This window comes from Phalangium opilio, unplaced genomic scaffold, assembly GCF_054372755.1.
Source record: "Phalangium opilio isolate 3A_F unplaced genomic scaffold, DU_Popi_V2 ptg000105l_1, whole genome shotgun sequence".
Classification (NCBI taxonomy): domain Eukaryota; kingdom Metazoa; phylum Arthropoda; class Arachnida; order Opiliones; family Phalangiidae; genus Phalangium; species Phalangium opilio.
In genome coordinates, this window is record NW_028324207.1 from 7,685,104 (window position 1) to 7,703,110 (window position 18,007).

Sequence of the window (18,007 nt, forward strand, 5' to 3'; positions counted from 1 at the left end):
ATCAGGCCTCACTGACCCTCTCACGGGTGTTCAAATAAAATTTACTTTACTAAATGATTTTTATTAATTAAAGGGAGTCAGAAATGGTCATACAACCAGTTTTAATCGATTTATATTAATTTAAAGCAATTTTTATGTTATTTTATTATTCTAAATATAGATAGCTTCCACTAAAAGGGCTAGAGATATTTCCTCCCCCTCTCTCAGCTTTAACTGCAGTGCAGTGTTGTCAGGCCCTCTGAAATTAGCCGAGTTAGTCAAGTAACGACTGAAACTGAACTGCTAGCCTTCCTCTCTACATTTTGTTTGGCTCACAAACGGTCTGGCGTCGAAAAGAGATGTGGTCGTTGTCTGATACTTGGTATTGCCGTAATATTTCTTCCTATAAGGTCGATGGCGCTTTTTGCGACTAAGAACTTTACTTGGTGGTCTTTTTCTTTTCGATTAACTTGATGGGACAAAATATTACGGACATCCATTTATGAGACATAAAACGGAAAATTAGCTCCGCCTTCGTCGTCGCATTTTTTCGTCGTCAGCTCCGCCTTCGTCGTCGTCTCGCCTTCGCTCTCTTTAAACTACTCCAGAGCAATGAGATAGAATATATATATGAAACCTAGAGTCACAACGTGAGATCTCGAGATCGACGTTTCGCAATACACCTTTTATCGAGCATGAATCTTTATCAAATACGGGTGGCGCCACCCTAAGAACTTTTTTATTAACGTCTGCTGCTATAATCTGTGTAACAAGCTGTCAAGTTTTTAAACGTGTTAAATAAAATAAGCATACGCGAGTATTTGAATTGTAACTCTATCTCTCTCATAGAGATCTATCTCATTGCTCCAGAGTCGCATTGTAGCCGTAACAGGCTGAGAAATAAGGATTTTTTTTGCTGAGCGCGTGATCGAGTTGGCTTCGTTTGATTTTTGCACATAACGACTTCTAAAGCCTTCCGTTAACGGTAATCAAACTTAATTTTCAGTGATTTAAACTATTTTTCGTGTTATCGCCGTCTTTTGGTTTTACCTACTGGCAGCGTTTTGCCATAGGTCTTGGAAAAGCTCTTATTGTTTGTTCCTCGGGACTCATGACGGGGCTTTTCTATAACTGTGTTTGAGACCTTACTTAAAATACCTCCACTCTCATGTTTTCGCTGTTATTCTTTGAATTTCGGTAATTAAACGTGCGGACTCGACATTTTTTGTTGCTCACTGCATTCCGCTAACGGTGTTTAATTTTTTAATTCGGTTTCATCGTTATTTTTAATTCGGTTTCATCGTTATTTGGCTCATTTTCGCCGAAAGTGACGCTGTAACGCCGACGGGGATATTGCCTAGTCCTTGTCTCAGACCGTCCTAAAAAGTTTAAAATTCATTATGCCGTCTGCTAAACACTATGATCTCATTTAAATTGTGCGGAAACGTGTTTTAAACTAATATGGGTCATTCCAAGGACACGTGTCTTTTGTGTGACCTCTGTATGTTCGGCTCCCTGTCATTGTAGCCGTAACAGGCTGAGAAATAAGGATTTTTTGGGGTTTGTTGTATCTCGGCTTTTGTTGAGGAGATATTCTTTATACGATTTCAATATTAATTAGCAATGTTACTGTATATAAGTAAGGCATTAATTATACAGTGCCTAAATATAGTTTTTGTAATAATTATCCTTTGCTATTATATCAATATGGAGTTCATTATACATTGCTAAAATACATTAGAAAGCGCGACAAAATTGTAAGGGTTTCCTTGGAACTCTTGTTTTCTTAGGGGTGATTAAGGAAGACTTAACTCTGTTGCCATATACATTTTAATTTCGAAGTTGGTTAGCGATATAAAGTCTTAGAAAAAGTTTTGCTGCTAAATAAATTAAAAACTGATCTCGTTGTAACAAAATTGACTACTAGTGGCGGTAGAGAGGGGCGTAGACTATGTATCCCTCCATCTGGGCTCGCTCTTGTAAGAGGGGACACTGTACGCGCCCAGTAGGGGGATGACACTGAGCTAAGAGAGAAGAGTATGACGTTTGCATACGCAGCACTGCCATTACTGTATTAAAATGATGCAAAGGTTCACTAACCGTAAACTACGTGTACATTTTAGGAGCAAGACTCACACCTTATCTGACGCTCAAATTATCCCTTCTTTCGAATAGCGCTACATTTATTGTGCATTAGGCCTAGTTCAGACCCTCTTAAATGTTACCATGTTTCAGATGAATACTTCAGTGCCTTCAAAGCTATACTAAATGTACTTTCAATAGGGAAGAGAAGTACAGCTCTAGTTTTATAGGTATTGTAGTTTCAAGAAAAAAAAACTTTACAGATATTACAAGCGTTTCTATTGAGAAAGGGGTAACCGTAACGGTGTCACGCGAGGGGCAAACCACTCCCGTAATGGTGGTCAATAAAAGAAATTGTGCTATCCAAAGATAAAATTCCCCTAACAATCTCAGGTGTTCACAGGTCAGGTGGACGGATTTAATTGAATTTTTTTTTAATCGATGCAGCTCAAAATTGTCTTTCGAATGACATATTAGGCAAAAAATTAGGTATTGAATTGTAAAAGCTGGTCTTGAATAACTACAGAAAAACTTCACCAGCGGGAAAAAATATTCTGACTTAAATATTGAGTTAAAAATAATGAAAACTATTTTAATCGTTAGGAGAGGGTTTAAACTATAAGTGAGTAAAATTTTAACCGTATGGGGCTATTATTTTGAACACTGGACTCGAACTATTTTGGGTTGTCTTCAGTGGTCTTCCCCCTTAATGAAAAATGTCGAGGTGAACATCCCCTCTTGTTCAGGTCGCTATCTATCCCTGATCCGTAACGCACGCCCTTTCCCTTTCACTGGTAATCTTAACCGCGCTTGAAAAAAAAAAAAATCCCCATTTTCAAAGATGCGAGATCAGGTTCGTCTCACCTAATGTTCCATACATTAAAGCCTTCATGACAGTTATTTCTATCGGCGTTCGTATAGCGTTGAATAATAATAAATGGTTAACTGAATTCCGGTACAGGGATGGTTTATAGAAGGAAAACTTCTAAATATCCACTATAATACCTACTACACGGGGGATAGAATTGTGTTATTCCCCGCAGATCTGAGCGCCATCGTTTGAAAAAGATTCGAACTTTAGGTCAGTTGTCCTCCCCCTTAAAAGAAATTTTTCATTTTAGAGCAGTCTTCAAATCCATCGATTCATTCATATGACTTGTACGTTTATTCTATGAGAGCGGTAACTCTCTTAGATAAGACTTCATACTGCTCTTAATGTATAAGGAGGGTTTTTGTTTGGATGTAGTTTTTTTGTATTGTACTAATTGGTTCGAAAAATTCCACTGAACTACAATTTGAACCCTTAATATGTGGTTAAAATTTCAAAGAGATCCATTAATTAGTTTATTTTATAAAAAATAAAGTTGCTAAGGGTGGTTTTCATTTCCATAAAATTAATCACAGATTTTGACGAAAAACTGGAAATTTCCCATAGAAATAACATGGGAAATTTTCCAAAGTTACAAATTTTGTCCATACCCTTACAAAAATAACTATACGTTAGATAGATTTGAAAACGGTCTTAAATGAAAGCCCCATATGAGGCCATATCCATAGTTGGCGCCTTTTTTTTTTTTTTTTCATCAAGTTTAAGTACTGTTTTTCATAGTTTTAATTACATGCTCCGACTTACGTGGTTTACCCTGAAACTATTCTACAGGGCCGGTAGGCCCTTGTAGATATGACATGACACCCTTCCGTAATGTTAAAGAAAAAGTCACACCTTTTAGGGTTAGCGTCCCATAGAAAAAGCATTAAAAAATTTTCGGTTTTTTAACGAAATGGTCATAGGTCATACGGGAAAAGTATAGCGAAGTTAGTTTTCGCAATACTTCTAAATTAACAAGCATTTATTAAATGGGAAACTTACGTGTTTCGATTTTTAATTAATGAATTCTAATTTTTGTAATTTAACTAATTAAGATAGTACGTCAAAAAATTACTTTTGGGCCAGAAGTCAGCCTAACCTTATAGCACGCTTAAACCTAATTCTACATTTCGTTCTCGTTGACAACTAGAAGGGCCTAGGTTTGTGGGTGCTAACAAGTTACGTTGACATATTTCAAATGTTGGCTTTCTTGCTGATTTTCCTAATTTCTTAGCAGTGGACGCTAACAAATTACTTTGGTATTTCAACCGAGCTTGAGCACCTTTATATATGTATTTTCTAATTAACTGTAGCACCCTTAATAAGAAATACGTCGTTATCAGGTCGAATTTTCGTCTAGAAAAGTAATTTGGTAAATAATTACAGTTAACAGAGGTTTTTATATCATTTAAAGTAAGTTTTTGAACGTTCTTTACGGCCAAGGCTTAAGTTGTATAGACTAATAGCACCCCATCTTATTTCCCCATAGAGCTTAATACAGTCGAAGGCAGAGGGCTGCCATTACCCTATTTTAGTTACTCTTTAAAGATTATTAAAAAGGCTGATTTCCAGCTCTCATTTGTTGTTCTGCTCAATTTTATGCTAGAAACATAGCCTAACCGGGTTAACACTAGGCTTGCCGGGAGTGTGGCGCACTCCTGTAAGCCAAGCTTCTGGGCGGCAAAGTTTGAGGGACTACGACACATGTCGGCGATCCTACCCTATAGGTGCCGACTGTCCCGTGTCCGCCGGAGGTGACTTACCCCAATTCCACCTTCCGTCACCTCCCAAGTAAACCTCATTTCCTTCCCTGCTTCTACACGTACGACCTAGCGGCCCCCGTCAGTGCTGGGCCGCGTAGGGTCTCCCGCTCAATTCTTCCTGGTGCTCAAGGCCTAACGGCTAAGCACTAGTGTTAGTAGGTGGACAAAAAAAAAAAAAAAAAAAAAACACTAGGCTTTTTATGCTGTATTTACCGTGTGCGCTTCCAATAAATGGCATACCTATTCAAATTATTAACGTTTTGAAATAAAGATAATGCTTTTCACCCTGTGAAAAGATCGAAAACTTCAAAATACTACTCGTAAGATGACAAAAAGTTTAATATGTTTTCCCTACTGCAGAGTCGTGATGTTTACGTTAGCGCAGCTTAACTATTTGTTACCAACAGTGGATTTTGTTAATTCATAAATATAAGTAACAGTGGTGCTGATTAATCCAGGAGGACAGTGTCGTTATGTAATTTAATTAGTCAAATAATTTCCATGTTTACATCAGCGCAGATTTTTCCAACGTAACCACGTCAGCAACGGAGGGTTACGTTGTTGGCTATCTCCACAGTTCACATTTATTTGTCTAAATTGCTATGAATTGTTTAGGTATTTAATTTAATTACTGTTATTGAAGCCAAAGTTGCTAAACTATAGAATCACATCATTCATTAACATATGTTATAGATGATTTTTATGTTACCGCAAATTTAGCACGTGGTATGATAAAAGTTTAACACATTGTGTTGGCAAGAATGAAAGACTCTTCTAAACTTTACAATTAAGGTGATTTGAAACTCATTTTATAAGCTAAATCAACACTGCCAAACCTCAATCCTTCATTAATTTCATCTTAATTATGTATAATTAACGTTAATTTAAACATGAAATATACATATTTGGATGAGAACTCGAGTAACTTTGAAATAAAATACTTAATTAAGATTAAAACTGCACAAGCTGTTAGTATAGCCCCATGTTTTCTATCTCATACTTAGTTAATTTAAATTATCTTTAAAGTACATTAATAGGCGCGAAATTTGAAAGTTTAAGGTAAAATAAGAGTCAAAACCCACTAAAAATTGCAATTAAGGTTAAGTATATATTGAAAGTCATTTATAACCTAAATGTACACTGCCGAAATACAATCTTACGTTAATTTTAAATCAATTAAATATAATTAACGTGAAATTAAACCAAAAATATTCATTTTTTGGATTAAAAGCTCAAATAACTTTTAAATAAACTGTTTAATTAAGATTAAAACTACCCAAGCCGTTGGTAAATCCCAATGTTTTCTATTTCACACTTCAGTTAATTTCAACTATGTTTAAAGTAGATTAATTGGCGCGAAATTCAAAAGTTTAGGGTAAAATAATGACTGTGGCAAAAATGTTAAACTGCACAAAATATTCCAATTAGGGTAAAAAATTCCAATAAATTATACTTTTAAGCTTAATCCACTCTCCCGAACTGCGCTCAAATTAAGATTAAAACAACGCAAGTTTTTCGCACAGCCACAGATGTTTCCTATTTCGCTTTCGAATTAATTTAATTCATCATTAAAATACATCAAAAGCGCATACATATTTTAGAGTAATTGCAATTAAAGTTAATATTTCATTGAAACTTGTATTATAAACTAAATCCACACTAGATAAACCGTTAAATTAAACTTAATCAAGTATAATTAATGTGAAATTAACCCAAAACACGAATGTTTTTGGTAAATTCATGGATACCTTATAATTAAACTAACAAATTATAATTAAAACTACACTTATCTTTCACTCAGCCTCCATTTTCCTGTTTAATTCTTACACTTAAAAAATTTAAAATCATTTTTCCCATATTGAAAAGAGAGCCATTGAAAAGGCGCGAAATTTAAAAGTGTTTTGGGGGGAGGGGGCGGGGGTACAGTTTGTGTGCCTTTTTAACAGGAGTATTGTTACAATTGTAACACTACAGACCTTGTATTTCTAATGGAACCGGCAATACCACAACGCTGAGCCGAAAAACCAGGATGGTAATTGTTTGGACCTATCGGGTGAGGACATTGGAGCACCAAAAACATACCGCGGTGTCACTTGTTGAACGTTAAAGCGACCTTCATCACTTTAAATCCCATGACCTGCTCAATCTGGCAATCTTTGAAAACTCAACTTTGAGGTACTTCCGGTCCCTTTTGATATACAGGGTCTTCAGTGTAGGAGCTAAGTAGTAGAATTACAGTAGTTAGTCTCGTTTCCTAGCAAAATGCCAACCTGTTCTAACCAGGACAAATTGGACAGGATGTTTTTTTGGGTGAAGGTCGCAGTAACGTTCAACTAAAGGCAGTGCTTTATGCCGAACGGTTTCCACACCGACAACATCCGGTGCGAAGCACCTTTTCCGACATTGGCGAGCACCTTCGTGATTTCGGTAGTGCAAGATCATGAACGTAGAAGAGACTGTATAGTCTGTAATGAGGATATAGATTTTGACATCGTAGCACGTTTTGAAGCCAATTCATGCTAATAGTAGAGCGGTGGAACAAGAAGTTGCACTAAGCCATTCTACTGTTTGTGCCAGTTTACAAGGGCATCATTACTGGCATTATCATACCCCCTACATCAAGCCTTAACGGACGAGGATTTCCCAAGACGGCAATACCATTAGTCTTACCATGCGTCATGAGTTTACTGCTTGCAAATGTATTGCAAGACATGGACAGTCGTCTGGAAGATTGCCTAAACCACAATGGTAGAAACGTCGAATATTTACGTTGAGGTGTTTACCAAACAGTTAAGAGGTTGCAATTTGAGGCCCACGTTCTAAGACTAATCGTAGGACAGTGCTTTAAAATATTTTGTTGCATTCTCCAGTATTCTTTTTGTACCTTGTCACTCGTTGTCACTTGCATACAATAAAACATGAATTCTAAACATTTATTTACACCCTGTATAATTTAGTATGACATCACCCGTTGGCAGTATTGGGGGTTGTACATAAAGGAAGCTGTTGGTCTGATCTCGACACCACTGTATACGTATACAGTGTACGAAACAAATATTTTTCTTCCATATTTCAAATACCGTCGTTTTTAAGCTTCTTTCATAAATAAAGTGCAACATTATATGCTTATCGAAATCAATGTTATTGGATATAAGTTAAATGTAATTAACGATACTGAAGTACTTCTTTAAGCAATTAGAAATAGATCAACCCCAAATGTATGACGGTAAAGCAAACATAATTATTCAAAATTTAATTACATTAAGACTGAAGTAACAGATATTATAAAAAAACGTCTTGGTTTGGACCAAGGCCGAAAAAACAAACGATATGTGTGAGGTTTATCAATTGGCTGAAGTTTCAGATATTGCAATTTTTTTAGTTATTTTTATCCATTTAATCCTTAATCAATATTAAATTCAATCAACTGATTTTACTGTTAATCGATCTATTCCCTCTAAATTAATTGAAAAAATTACATATCTACGCTTTTTCAAGAACAATTACATTTTCCGAAAACATTTTATCATGAAATTAATTATTTTGAAGGGATTTCGTGTAAGCACTTGACGGACATAGTTTTAATTGTTGCTGGCTTGACAAATTTTCAAGTTTGCATCAAAAAAAAAAACTTAAAGTGTTAGCGACATAATTTTCGTCACCCACAAACTTATAATGCTAAAAAAATCCTTGAAAAATCTAGTTTATTATGATATGTTTACTTTTGTATTTGGTTTCGTAGAAATTAGTAAAATTGCAATCAAAGTTTAGTGTTTGGAAAAGGCCTAGTTAAAATTTTGTTTCGCTTGATGACGTAGTAAGGAGAAACTTTCACTCTTGATGTCGCTCACGTGACGCCTATAAGTGTCTCAGCGCCGCGTTAAGCCTATTTTATTCAGATTCGCGCGGCATTGGTATACTCGGGAGTCTCGGGCGCGCGCGCTTGGCTTTTCCGCGAGATGCCGTGAGTGACGTAGCAAGGAGAAAACCCGCCAAAAATCTTCTCCGCAAATTTGCTTTTGCCCCCCAAATTTCAAGTTTTCAAAGTGTTTTTTCTGTGTTTTCCTTCATATTTAAATATTAATCAAGCATATATTTGGAATCAGAAGAGTTTATACTCTCAAAAAAGTAAGGTTTTCTTTAGATTTGAGATAATTTTTAAATTACGTCGCTATTCCTTTAAATCGGTAAGTTGCTAAGAAGACTGATGTTAAAAAAAATATGATAATTTAAATTTATTTTGTTCAGACTAGTTAATAAACGAATGCCGTATACTTAAGACAAAGCAACATCGTTTATCCTGTGTGGTTTTTGTTAGTAAGTAGCTATCTGTAGCACTGGAAAAATATGATATCGGTATAAATATAACCAAAGGTATAGGTAAAGATTACATAAAAAGAAATACGTTTCAGTACCAATGGCTTTTGTATTCATTTCCATTCATTACCAGTTAAACGAAGAAGGTCACACTTAACTTAACCCCCCGCCCCAAGAAAGTATAAAGTACGAAGATGAAAATTGCAGTGCAACCTTTCTTTCACAGTCGCGACATTAGAAATGTAGCATTTCGATATACGAAATTAAATGTATGAATTCGTGCAACACCCTGGTTTGGCATCCACTATTAAATATTTACATCTTCCTTTCGAATTATGTCAAAGTTCGCTTGGCCTTTTTAGACACAGTATTTCAAATATTCAATATTAAATCCCTCAACACGTACTCCCTTCAAAATAATTAATTTCATGATAAAATGTTTTCGGAAAATGTAATTGTTCTTGAAAAAGCGTAGATATGTAATTTTTTCAATTAATTTAGAGGGAATAGATCGATTAACAGTAAAATCAGTTGATTGAATTTAATATTGATTAAGGATTAAATGGATAAAAATAACTAAAAAAATTGCAATATCTGAAACTTCAGCCAATTGATAAACCTCACACATATCGTTTGTTTTTTCGGCCTTGGTCCAAACCAAGACGTTTTTTTATAATGGAACCTGCGACTTTTTAGCATGAATTATGTAGTGTATGAAGCGAGTTAGGTCGTTTTACCGCGGTTTAAGTCAAATTCTTAGAACAAATAGCTAGCATAATGGACATTTTATCTTTTCTCTGCTTAGGTTAAAGCTATTTAAACTTGATTAGCTTGTGGGTGCTTGTAGGTACTTGTGGGTACTTGTGGGTGCATGTAGGTACTTGTGGGTACTTGTGGGTGCATGTAGGTACTTGTGGGTGCTTGTGGGTGCTTGTCGGTACTTGTAGGTGCTTGTTGATGCTTGTGGGTACTTGTAGGTGCTTATGGGTTCTTGTAGGTGCTTGTGGGTACTTGTAGGTGCTTATGGGTTCTTGTAGGTGCTTGTGGGTACTTGAAGTTGCTTGTGGGTACTTGTGGGTGCTTGTGGGTACTTGTAGGTGCTTGTAGGTACTTGTGTGTTCTTGTGGGTGCTTGTAGGTACTTGTAGGTGCTTGTGGGTGTTTGTAGGAGCTTGTGGGTGTTTGTAGGTACTTGTGGGTGTTTGTAGGTACTTGTGGGTGTTTGTAGGTACTTGTGGGTACTTGTGGACGCTTGTAGGTACTTGTGGGTGCTTGTAGGTACTTGTGGGTTCATGTAGGTACTTGTGTGTACTTGTGGGTGTTTGTAGATACTTGTAGGTACTTGTAGGTACTTGTGGGTGTTTGTAGATACTTGTAGGTACTTGTGGGCACTTGTGAGTGCTTGTAGGTACTTGTGGGTGCTTGTAGGTACTTGTGGGTTCATGTAGGTACTTGTGGATTCATGTAGGTACTTGTGGGTTCATGTAGGTACTTGTGGGTTCATGTAGGTACTTGTGGGTGTTTGTAAGTACTTGTAGGTACTTCTGGGTACTTGTGGGTGCATGTAGGTACTTGTGGGTACCTGTGGGTGCTTGTGGGTACCTGTGGGTACTTGTAGGTGCTTGTTGATGCTTGTGGGTACTTGTAGGTGCTTATGGGTTCTTGTAGGTGCTTGTGGGTACTTGTAGGTGCTTATGGGTTCTTGTAGGTGCTTGTGGGTACTTGAAGTTGCTTGTGGGTACTTGTGGGTGCTTGTGGGTGCTTGTGGGTACTTGTAGGTGCTTGTAGGTACTTGTGTGTTCTTGTGGGTACTTGTGGGTGCTTGTAGGTACTTGTAGGTGCTTGTGGGTGTTTGTAGGAGCTTGTGGGTGTTTGTAGGTACTTGTGGGTGTTTGTAGGTACTTGTGTGTTCTTGTGGGTACTTGTGGGTGCTTGTAGGTACTTGTAGGTGCTTGTGGGTGTTTGTAGGAGCTTGTGGGTGTTTGTAGGTACTTGTGGGTGTTTGTAGGTACTTGTGGGTGTTTGTAGGTACTTGTGGATGTTTGTAGGTACTTGTGGGTACTTGTGGACGCTTGTAGGTACTTGTGGGTGCTTGTAGGTACTTGTGGGTTCATGTAGGTACTTGTGTGTACTTGTGGGTGTTTGTAGATACTTGTAAGTACTTGTGGGTGTTTGTAGATACTTGTAGGTACTTGTGGGCACTTGTGAGTGCTTGTAGGTACTTGTGAGTGCTTGTAGGTACTTAAGGGGGCTTGTAGGTACTTGTGGGTTCATGTAGGTACTTGTGGATTCATGTAGGTACTTGTGGGTTCATGTAGGTACTTGTGGGTTCATGTAGGTACTTGTGGGTTCATGTAGGTACTTGTGGGTGTTTGTAAGTACTTGTAGGTACTTGTGGGTACTTGAGTGCTTGTAGGTACTTGTGGGTGCTTGTAGGTACTTGTGGGTGCTTGCCCCGGGTACTTGTGGGTGCTTGCCCCGGGTAGTTGTGGGTGCTTGCCCCGGGTACTTGTGGGTGCTTGCCCCGAGTAGTTGTGGGGGCTTGCCCCGGGTACTTGTGGGGGCTTGCCCCGGGTGCTTGTAGGTACTTGTGGGTGCTTGTGGGGTGCTTATAGGTACTTGTGGGTACTTGTGGGGTGCTTATAGGTACTTGTGGGTACTTATGGGTAATTGTGGGTGCCTGTAGGTACTTGTGGGTACTTATGGGTGCTTGTAGGTACTTGTGGGTGCTTGTAGGTACTTGTGGGTGCTTGCCCCGGGTAGTTGTGGGGGCTTGCCCCGGGTACTTGTGGGTACTTGCCCCGAGTACTTGTGGGGGCTTGCCCCGGGTACTTGTGGGGGCTTGCCCCGGGTGCTTGTAGGTACTTGTGGGTGCTTGTAGGTACTTGTGGGTACTTGTGGGGTGCTTATAGGTACTTGTGGGGTGCTTATAGGTACTTGTGCGTACTTATGGGTAATTGTGGGTGCCTGTAGGTACTTGTGGGTACTTATGGGTGCTTGTAGGTACTTGTGGGTGCTTGTAGGTACTTGTGGGTGCTTGTAGGTACTTGTGGGTGCTTGTAGGTACTTGTGGGTGCTTGTAGGTACTTGTGGGTGCTTGTAGGTACTTGTGGGTGCTTGTAGGTACTTGTGGGTACTAGTAGGTACTTGTGGGTGCTTGTAGGTACTTGTAGGTACTTGTGGGTGCTTGTAGGTACTTGTGGGTACTTTTGGGTAGGTGCTTTGCCCGGGTGCGTGTAGGTGCTTGTGGGTACTTGTAGGTGCTTGTGGGTGCTTGTTGGTGCTTGTGGGTACTTGTGGGTACTTATAGGTGCTTGTGGGTACTTGTAGGTGCTTTTCGGTACTTGTAGGTGCTTTTGGGTACTTGTAGGTGCTTGTGGGTACTTGTGGGTGCTTGTGGGTACTTGTGGGTGCTTGTAGGTACTTGTGGGTGCTTGTAGGTACTTGTGTGTTCTTGTGGGTACTTGTGGGTGCTTGTGGGTGTTTTTAGGTACTTGTGGGTGCTTGTAGGTACTTGTGGGTGCTTGTCGGTACTTGTGGGTTCTGGTGGGTGCTTGTGGGTGTTTTAAGGTACTTGTGGGTGCTTGTAGGTACTAGTGGGTGCTTGTAGGTACTTGTAGGTACTTGCCCCGGGTACTTGTAGGTGCTTGTGAATGCTTGTAGGTACTAGCCCCGGGTACTTGTAGGTGCTTGTGAATGCTTGTAGGTACTAGCCCCGGGTACTTGTAGATACTTTGCCTCCTCCATAGGATTAACATTACACTAAATTTTGAAAGCTCGTAACTCCGGTTATATTAGAGATACGGTGACATCCTTTGACTATGTAATAGTCCAATTTGCTCCTTCGCTCCTTCTTTAACATTTGCTCCATAGGATACTCCATATACGGGAAAAACCTGGAAAACTCAGGGAAGTATATGGGGAAAAGCCTGGAAATCTGAGGGAAATTTGTTTTCCAAAAGTTGTATGAACCTTGTTATGGAACATATCATATAAACTTATGGTTTTAGTTATATAAAGCTTTACCAAGAAGCGATATCTAGTTTACTAGGGAGAAGGTATAAGATGCCTAAGTATTCGCGCGCCATAGTCCAAGTCCCAGTCCCACTTTCAAAATACAAGGGGGGACGTAAAAAATGGCTAGGCTATTTCGCCTCTCCTCAGTCGGGTACTTGTGGGTACTTGCCCCGAGTACTTGTGGGGGCTTGCCCCGGGTGCTTGTAGGTACTTGTGGGTGCTTGTAGGTACTTGTGGGTACTTGTGGGGTGCTTATAGGTACTTGTGGGTACTTGTGGGGTGCTTATAGGTACTTGTGGGTACTTATGGGTAATTGTGGGTGCCTGTAGGTACTTGTGGGTACTTATGGGTGCTTGTAGGTACTTGTGGGTGCTTGTAGGTACTTGTGGGTGCTTGTAGGTACTTGTGGGTGCTTGTAGGTACTTGTGGGTGCTTGTAGGTACTTGTGGGTACTAGTAGGTACTTGTGGGTGCTTGTAGGTACTTGTAGGTACTTGTGGGTGCTTGTAGGTACTTGTGGGTACTTTTGGGTAGGTGCTTTGCCCGGGTGCGTGTAGGTGCTTGTGGGTACTTGTAGGTGCTTGTTGGTGCTTGTGGGTACTTATAGGTGCTTGTGGGTACTTGTAGGTGCTTGTCGGTACTTGTAGGTGCTTTTGGGTACTTGTAGGTGCTTGTGGGTACTTGTGGGTGCTTGTGGGTACTTGTGGGTGCTTGTAGGTACTTGTGGGTGCTTGTAGGTACTTGTGTGTTCTTGTGGGTACTTGTGGGTGCTTGTGGGTGTTTTTAGGTACTTGTGGGTGCTTGTAGGTACTTGTGGGTGCTTGTCGGTACTTGTGGGTTCTGGTGGGTGCTTGTGGGTGTTTTAAGGTACTTGTGGGTGCTTGTAGGTACTAGTGGGTGCTTGTAGGTACTTGTAGGTACTTGCCCCGGGTACTTGTAGGTGCTTGTGAATGCTTGTAGGTACTAGCCCCGGGTACTTGTAGGTGCTTGTGAATGCTTGTAGGTACTAGTCCCGGGTACTTGTAGATACTTTGCCTCCTCCATAGGATTAACATTACACTAAATTTTGAAAGCTCGTAACTCCGGTTATATTAGAGATACGGTGACATCCTTTGACTATGTAATAGTCCAATTTGCTCCTTCGCTCCTTCTTTAACATTTGCTCCATAGGATACTCCATATACGGGAAAAACCTGGAAAACTCAGGGAAGTATATGGGGAAAAGCCTGGAAATCTGAGGGAAATTTGTTTTCCAAAAGTTGTATGAACCTTGTTATGGAACATATCATATAAACTTATGGTTTTAGTTATATAAAGCTTTACCAAGAAGCGATATCTAGTTTACTAGGGAGAAGGTATAAGATGCCTAAGTATTCGCGCGCCATAGTCCAAGTCCCAGTCCCACTTTCAAAATACAAGGGGGGACGTAAAAAATGGCTAGGCTATTTCGCCTCTCCTCAGTCGGGTACTTGTGGGTACTTGCCCCGAGTACTTGTGGGGGCTTGCCCCGGGTGCTTGTAGGTACTTGTGGGTGCTTGTAGGTACTTGTGGGTACTTGTGGGGTGCTTATAGGTACTTGTGGGTACTTGTGGGGTGCTTATAGGTACTTGTGGGTACTTATGGGTAATTGTGGGTGCCTGTAGGTACTTGTGGGTACTTATGGGTGCTTGTAGGTACTTGTGGGTGCTTGTAGGTACTTGTGGGTGCTTGTAGGTACTTGTGGGTGCTTGTAGGTACTTGTGGGTGCTTGTAGGTACTTGTGGGTACTAGTAGGTACTTGTGGGTACTAGTAGGTACTTGTGGGTGCTTGTAGGTACTTGTAGGTACTTGTGGGTACTTTTGGGTAGGTGCTTTGCCCGGGTGCGTGTAGGTGCTTGTGGGTACTTGTAGGTGCTTGTAGGTGCTTGTGGGTACTTGTAGGTGCTTGTGGGTGCTTGTGGGTACTTGTGGGTACTTATAGGTGCTTGTGGGTACTTGTAGGTGCTTGTCGGTACTTGTAGGTGCTTTTGGGTACTTGTAGGTGCTTGTGGGTACTTGTGGGTGCTTGTGGGTACTTGTGGGTGCTTGTAGGTACTTGTGGGTGCTTGTAGGTACTTGTGTGTTCTTGTGGGTACTTGTGGGTGCTTGTGGGTGTTTTTAGGTACTTGTGGGTGCTTGTAGATACTTGTGGGTGCTTGTCGGTACTTGTGGGTTCTGGTGGGTGCTTGTGGGTGTTTTAAGGTACTTGTGGGTGCTTGTAGGTACTAGTGGGTGCTTGTAGGTACTTGTAGGTACTTGCCCCGGGTACTTGTAGGTGCTTGTGAATGCTTGTAGGTACTAGCCCCGGGTACTTGTAGGTGCTTGTGAATGCTTGTAGGTACTAGCCCCGGGTACTTGTAGATACTTTGCCTCCTCCATAGGATTAACATTACACTAAATTTTGAAAGCTCGTAACTCCGGTTATATTAGAGATACGGTGACATCCTTTGACTATGTAATAGTCCAATTTGCTCCTTCGCTCCTTCTTTAACATTTGCTCCATAGGATACTCCATATACGGGAAAAACCTGGAAAACTCAGGGAAGTATATGGGGAAAAGCCTGGAAATCTGAGGGAAATTTGTTTTCCAAAAGTTGTATGAACCTTGTTATGGAACATATCATATAAACTTATGGTTTTAGTTATATAAAGCTTTACCAAGAAGCGATATCTAGTTTACTAGGGAGAAGGTATAAGATGCCTAAGTATTCGCGCGCCATAGTCCAAGTCCCAGTCCCACTTTCAAAATACAAGGGGGGACGTAAAAAATGGCTAGGCTATTTCGCCTCTCCTCAGTCGGAAAATACGTAGTTTTTGTCATTCGCGTCGCGTTTACGTGAGTTTTCTGGACCGTGACCAAATAAGGATTTTTTAAACTGGAGATTAGGCCAGCGACTTTCCTGACTTGGAATAATTAAACTGGTCCGTGGCCATTGACCAGAGCACGTCGTCTGCTAAACTAAAGAAGTGGAGAATTAAAATATTAGAATTTTAATGTGTGGGGTCTGGTTACCCTTGAAATTTCTTAGTAGTCTCGTGGACCACTGACCCCTCTCCGATTTAATTTTTGAACTGGACCAGGCAATTTTTAAACTGGTCATTTGCCCTGTGTCACCGCCTTATTTCCCACGCTGGCGCGAGTTGCTTTGCATTGTCGAGTGCGTGATGGAGTCGGCTATGCCTGGAGTCCCAACCTTGAAGGAGAGAGGAATGGAGTGGAAACCCCCATACCTATAGCGTTGCCTGTGTACCCCCACCTACGGCACCATAGTCCTCCCAGCATCCTCAGCGCAGAGCTGTGCTAATTAATTAGTTAGCTAATTGAATTTCTAATTAATTAGCAAAATTTACTAATTGAAAATGGTAATTGTATTTTAATTACCTTAGTGCTAATTGAGAAGTAATTCTAATTAATTAGTATGAATCGGAAAGGTAATTATCTAATTAAAATTTAATTAGATTTAGGATTAACTAATTAGCTAATTGAATTTTCAATTAATCTTTTACGCCAATTTGTTGTAAAAAAATCGAGGAATTAACTCTTGATTCATCTATTTGAATATGAAAAAGCCTTATTATATCGATGAGGAAACCTTAGTGCTACTCTAAATTTTTCAGCTCCTCAAATATGAGAGAATACTAGTACTAGTAGAAAATTTCGTAGTTCGCAACTGCCCCATTTCGAAATTTCGACTGTTTTACCTACTCGAATTAATAGCAGTGCGCATGTATTTACTACTCAGGGGTCCATTATAGGAACTGTGGGAAGAAAATGAAGAAATGAGACAAATTTTAACATGACGGAAGGCTCGAGGCTTGTCTCATTTTTCGAGAATAATTCATGGCTTCCGTACCCGTTTTTCAATGACATTAAAACATTAAACTTTGCATTACCAAAGTACTAAATCCATGGGCACTTTTAAACTTTTATGTTTACTTATGGTCTCTTTTTTACCTTAATTAGACAAGTAATTAATTAGAAATTAGTAATTCTAATTAATTAGTTTGATAAATAAATGCCTAATTTCTAATTGAATTGAATTAGTTTCTATGTCTAATTGCTAATTGAATTGAATTAGTTTGTATGTCTAATTGCTAATTGTCTAATTAATTAGTTCATAAATATTTCCCTAATTGCTAATTCTAATTCAATTAGTTGTCAGCTAATTAGCACAGCTCTGCCTCAGCGTACTAGACGAAATTGTAAAGGGCTTTCCCTCTATCTTAAAAATAGAAGCTAGTTCTAATACAAATAAAATGGGGCTACGCGTCAGCACTTAGCAATCGCCTACCGAAGACTAGGGGCGTGCGCGAGGTACATTGGGAGAGATACGGTGCCGCAGGTCGCCCATCATCATTTCTAATCCATCTCAACTCCCTTATCCCTGTCCCAACCCCCGCGACTCCCAACCACTAGCATAGCCCACTCGATCACGCTCTCTTTTCCCCGGCTAAATATTTTGAAGATGGCACTTTTTAGGCGTAGTAACAATCTTGGATCATCTTTGTGAACTTTCAGGCTAGCCCTGACTATATTTTGTTTAAGGTTTTAAGCTTAAAATCAAAAAGACGCTAGTTTATGCTACAAAAAAGTTTGAAATTGACAATCTCGGATCGTCTTTGTGAAGTTTTAAGGATATCCGAATTTCATATTAGACTTATGACAATTTTGAGCTAAATGTTAAACGGACATAAATCAGCATTTTTAAAAATTTTCTAAAATTGTCAATTTGGTCCTATTTCTGGAATTTTTAGGGGGGGCGCCTCGCGTTTCAATAAATGATTGTAAAAAATGTATTAATCTAATTACAATAAGAATGCAAACTTTTAATGATTTACGTATTATTTTTGAAGTATCATTAAATGTCTGATTGAGCTAAAGTTATGGTCCCCTTTATATGTGTTTCTGCTTAGTGCAGATTTTGAAAATGTAAAACAGTTTCTTAACATTCTTAATTAAAATGA

General features: G+C 39.5%; 2 long non-coding RNA genes across 2 annotated transcripts; one reads left to right on the top strand and one right to left on the bottom strand.

Moving 5' to 3' along the window:
* The first annotated feature begins 474 nt into the window (after positions 1–474).
* Positions 475–7,628, top strand: LOC149629076 (uncharacterized). Its single transcript, XR_016374347.1, has 2 exons — positions 475–4,342; positions 4,419–7,628. It is a non-coding gene; the product is annotated as an uncharacterized LOC149629076 (long non-coding RNA).
* Positions 5,154–17,104, bottom strand: LOC149629077 (uncharacterized). The gene is made up of 2 exons (XR_016374352.1): positions 16,056–17,104; positions 5,154–16,001 (listed from the first exon to the last, which is right to left on the bottom strand). It is a non-coding gene; the product is annotated as an uncharacterized LOC149629077 (long non-coding RNA).
* Positions 17,105–18,007: the final 903 nt, after the last annotated feature.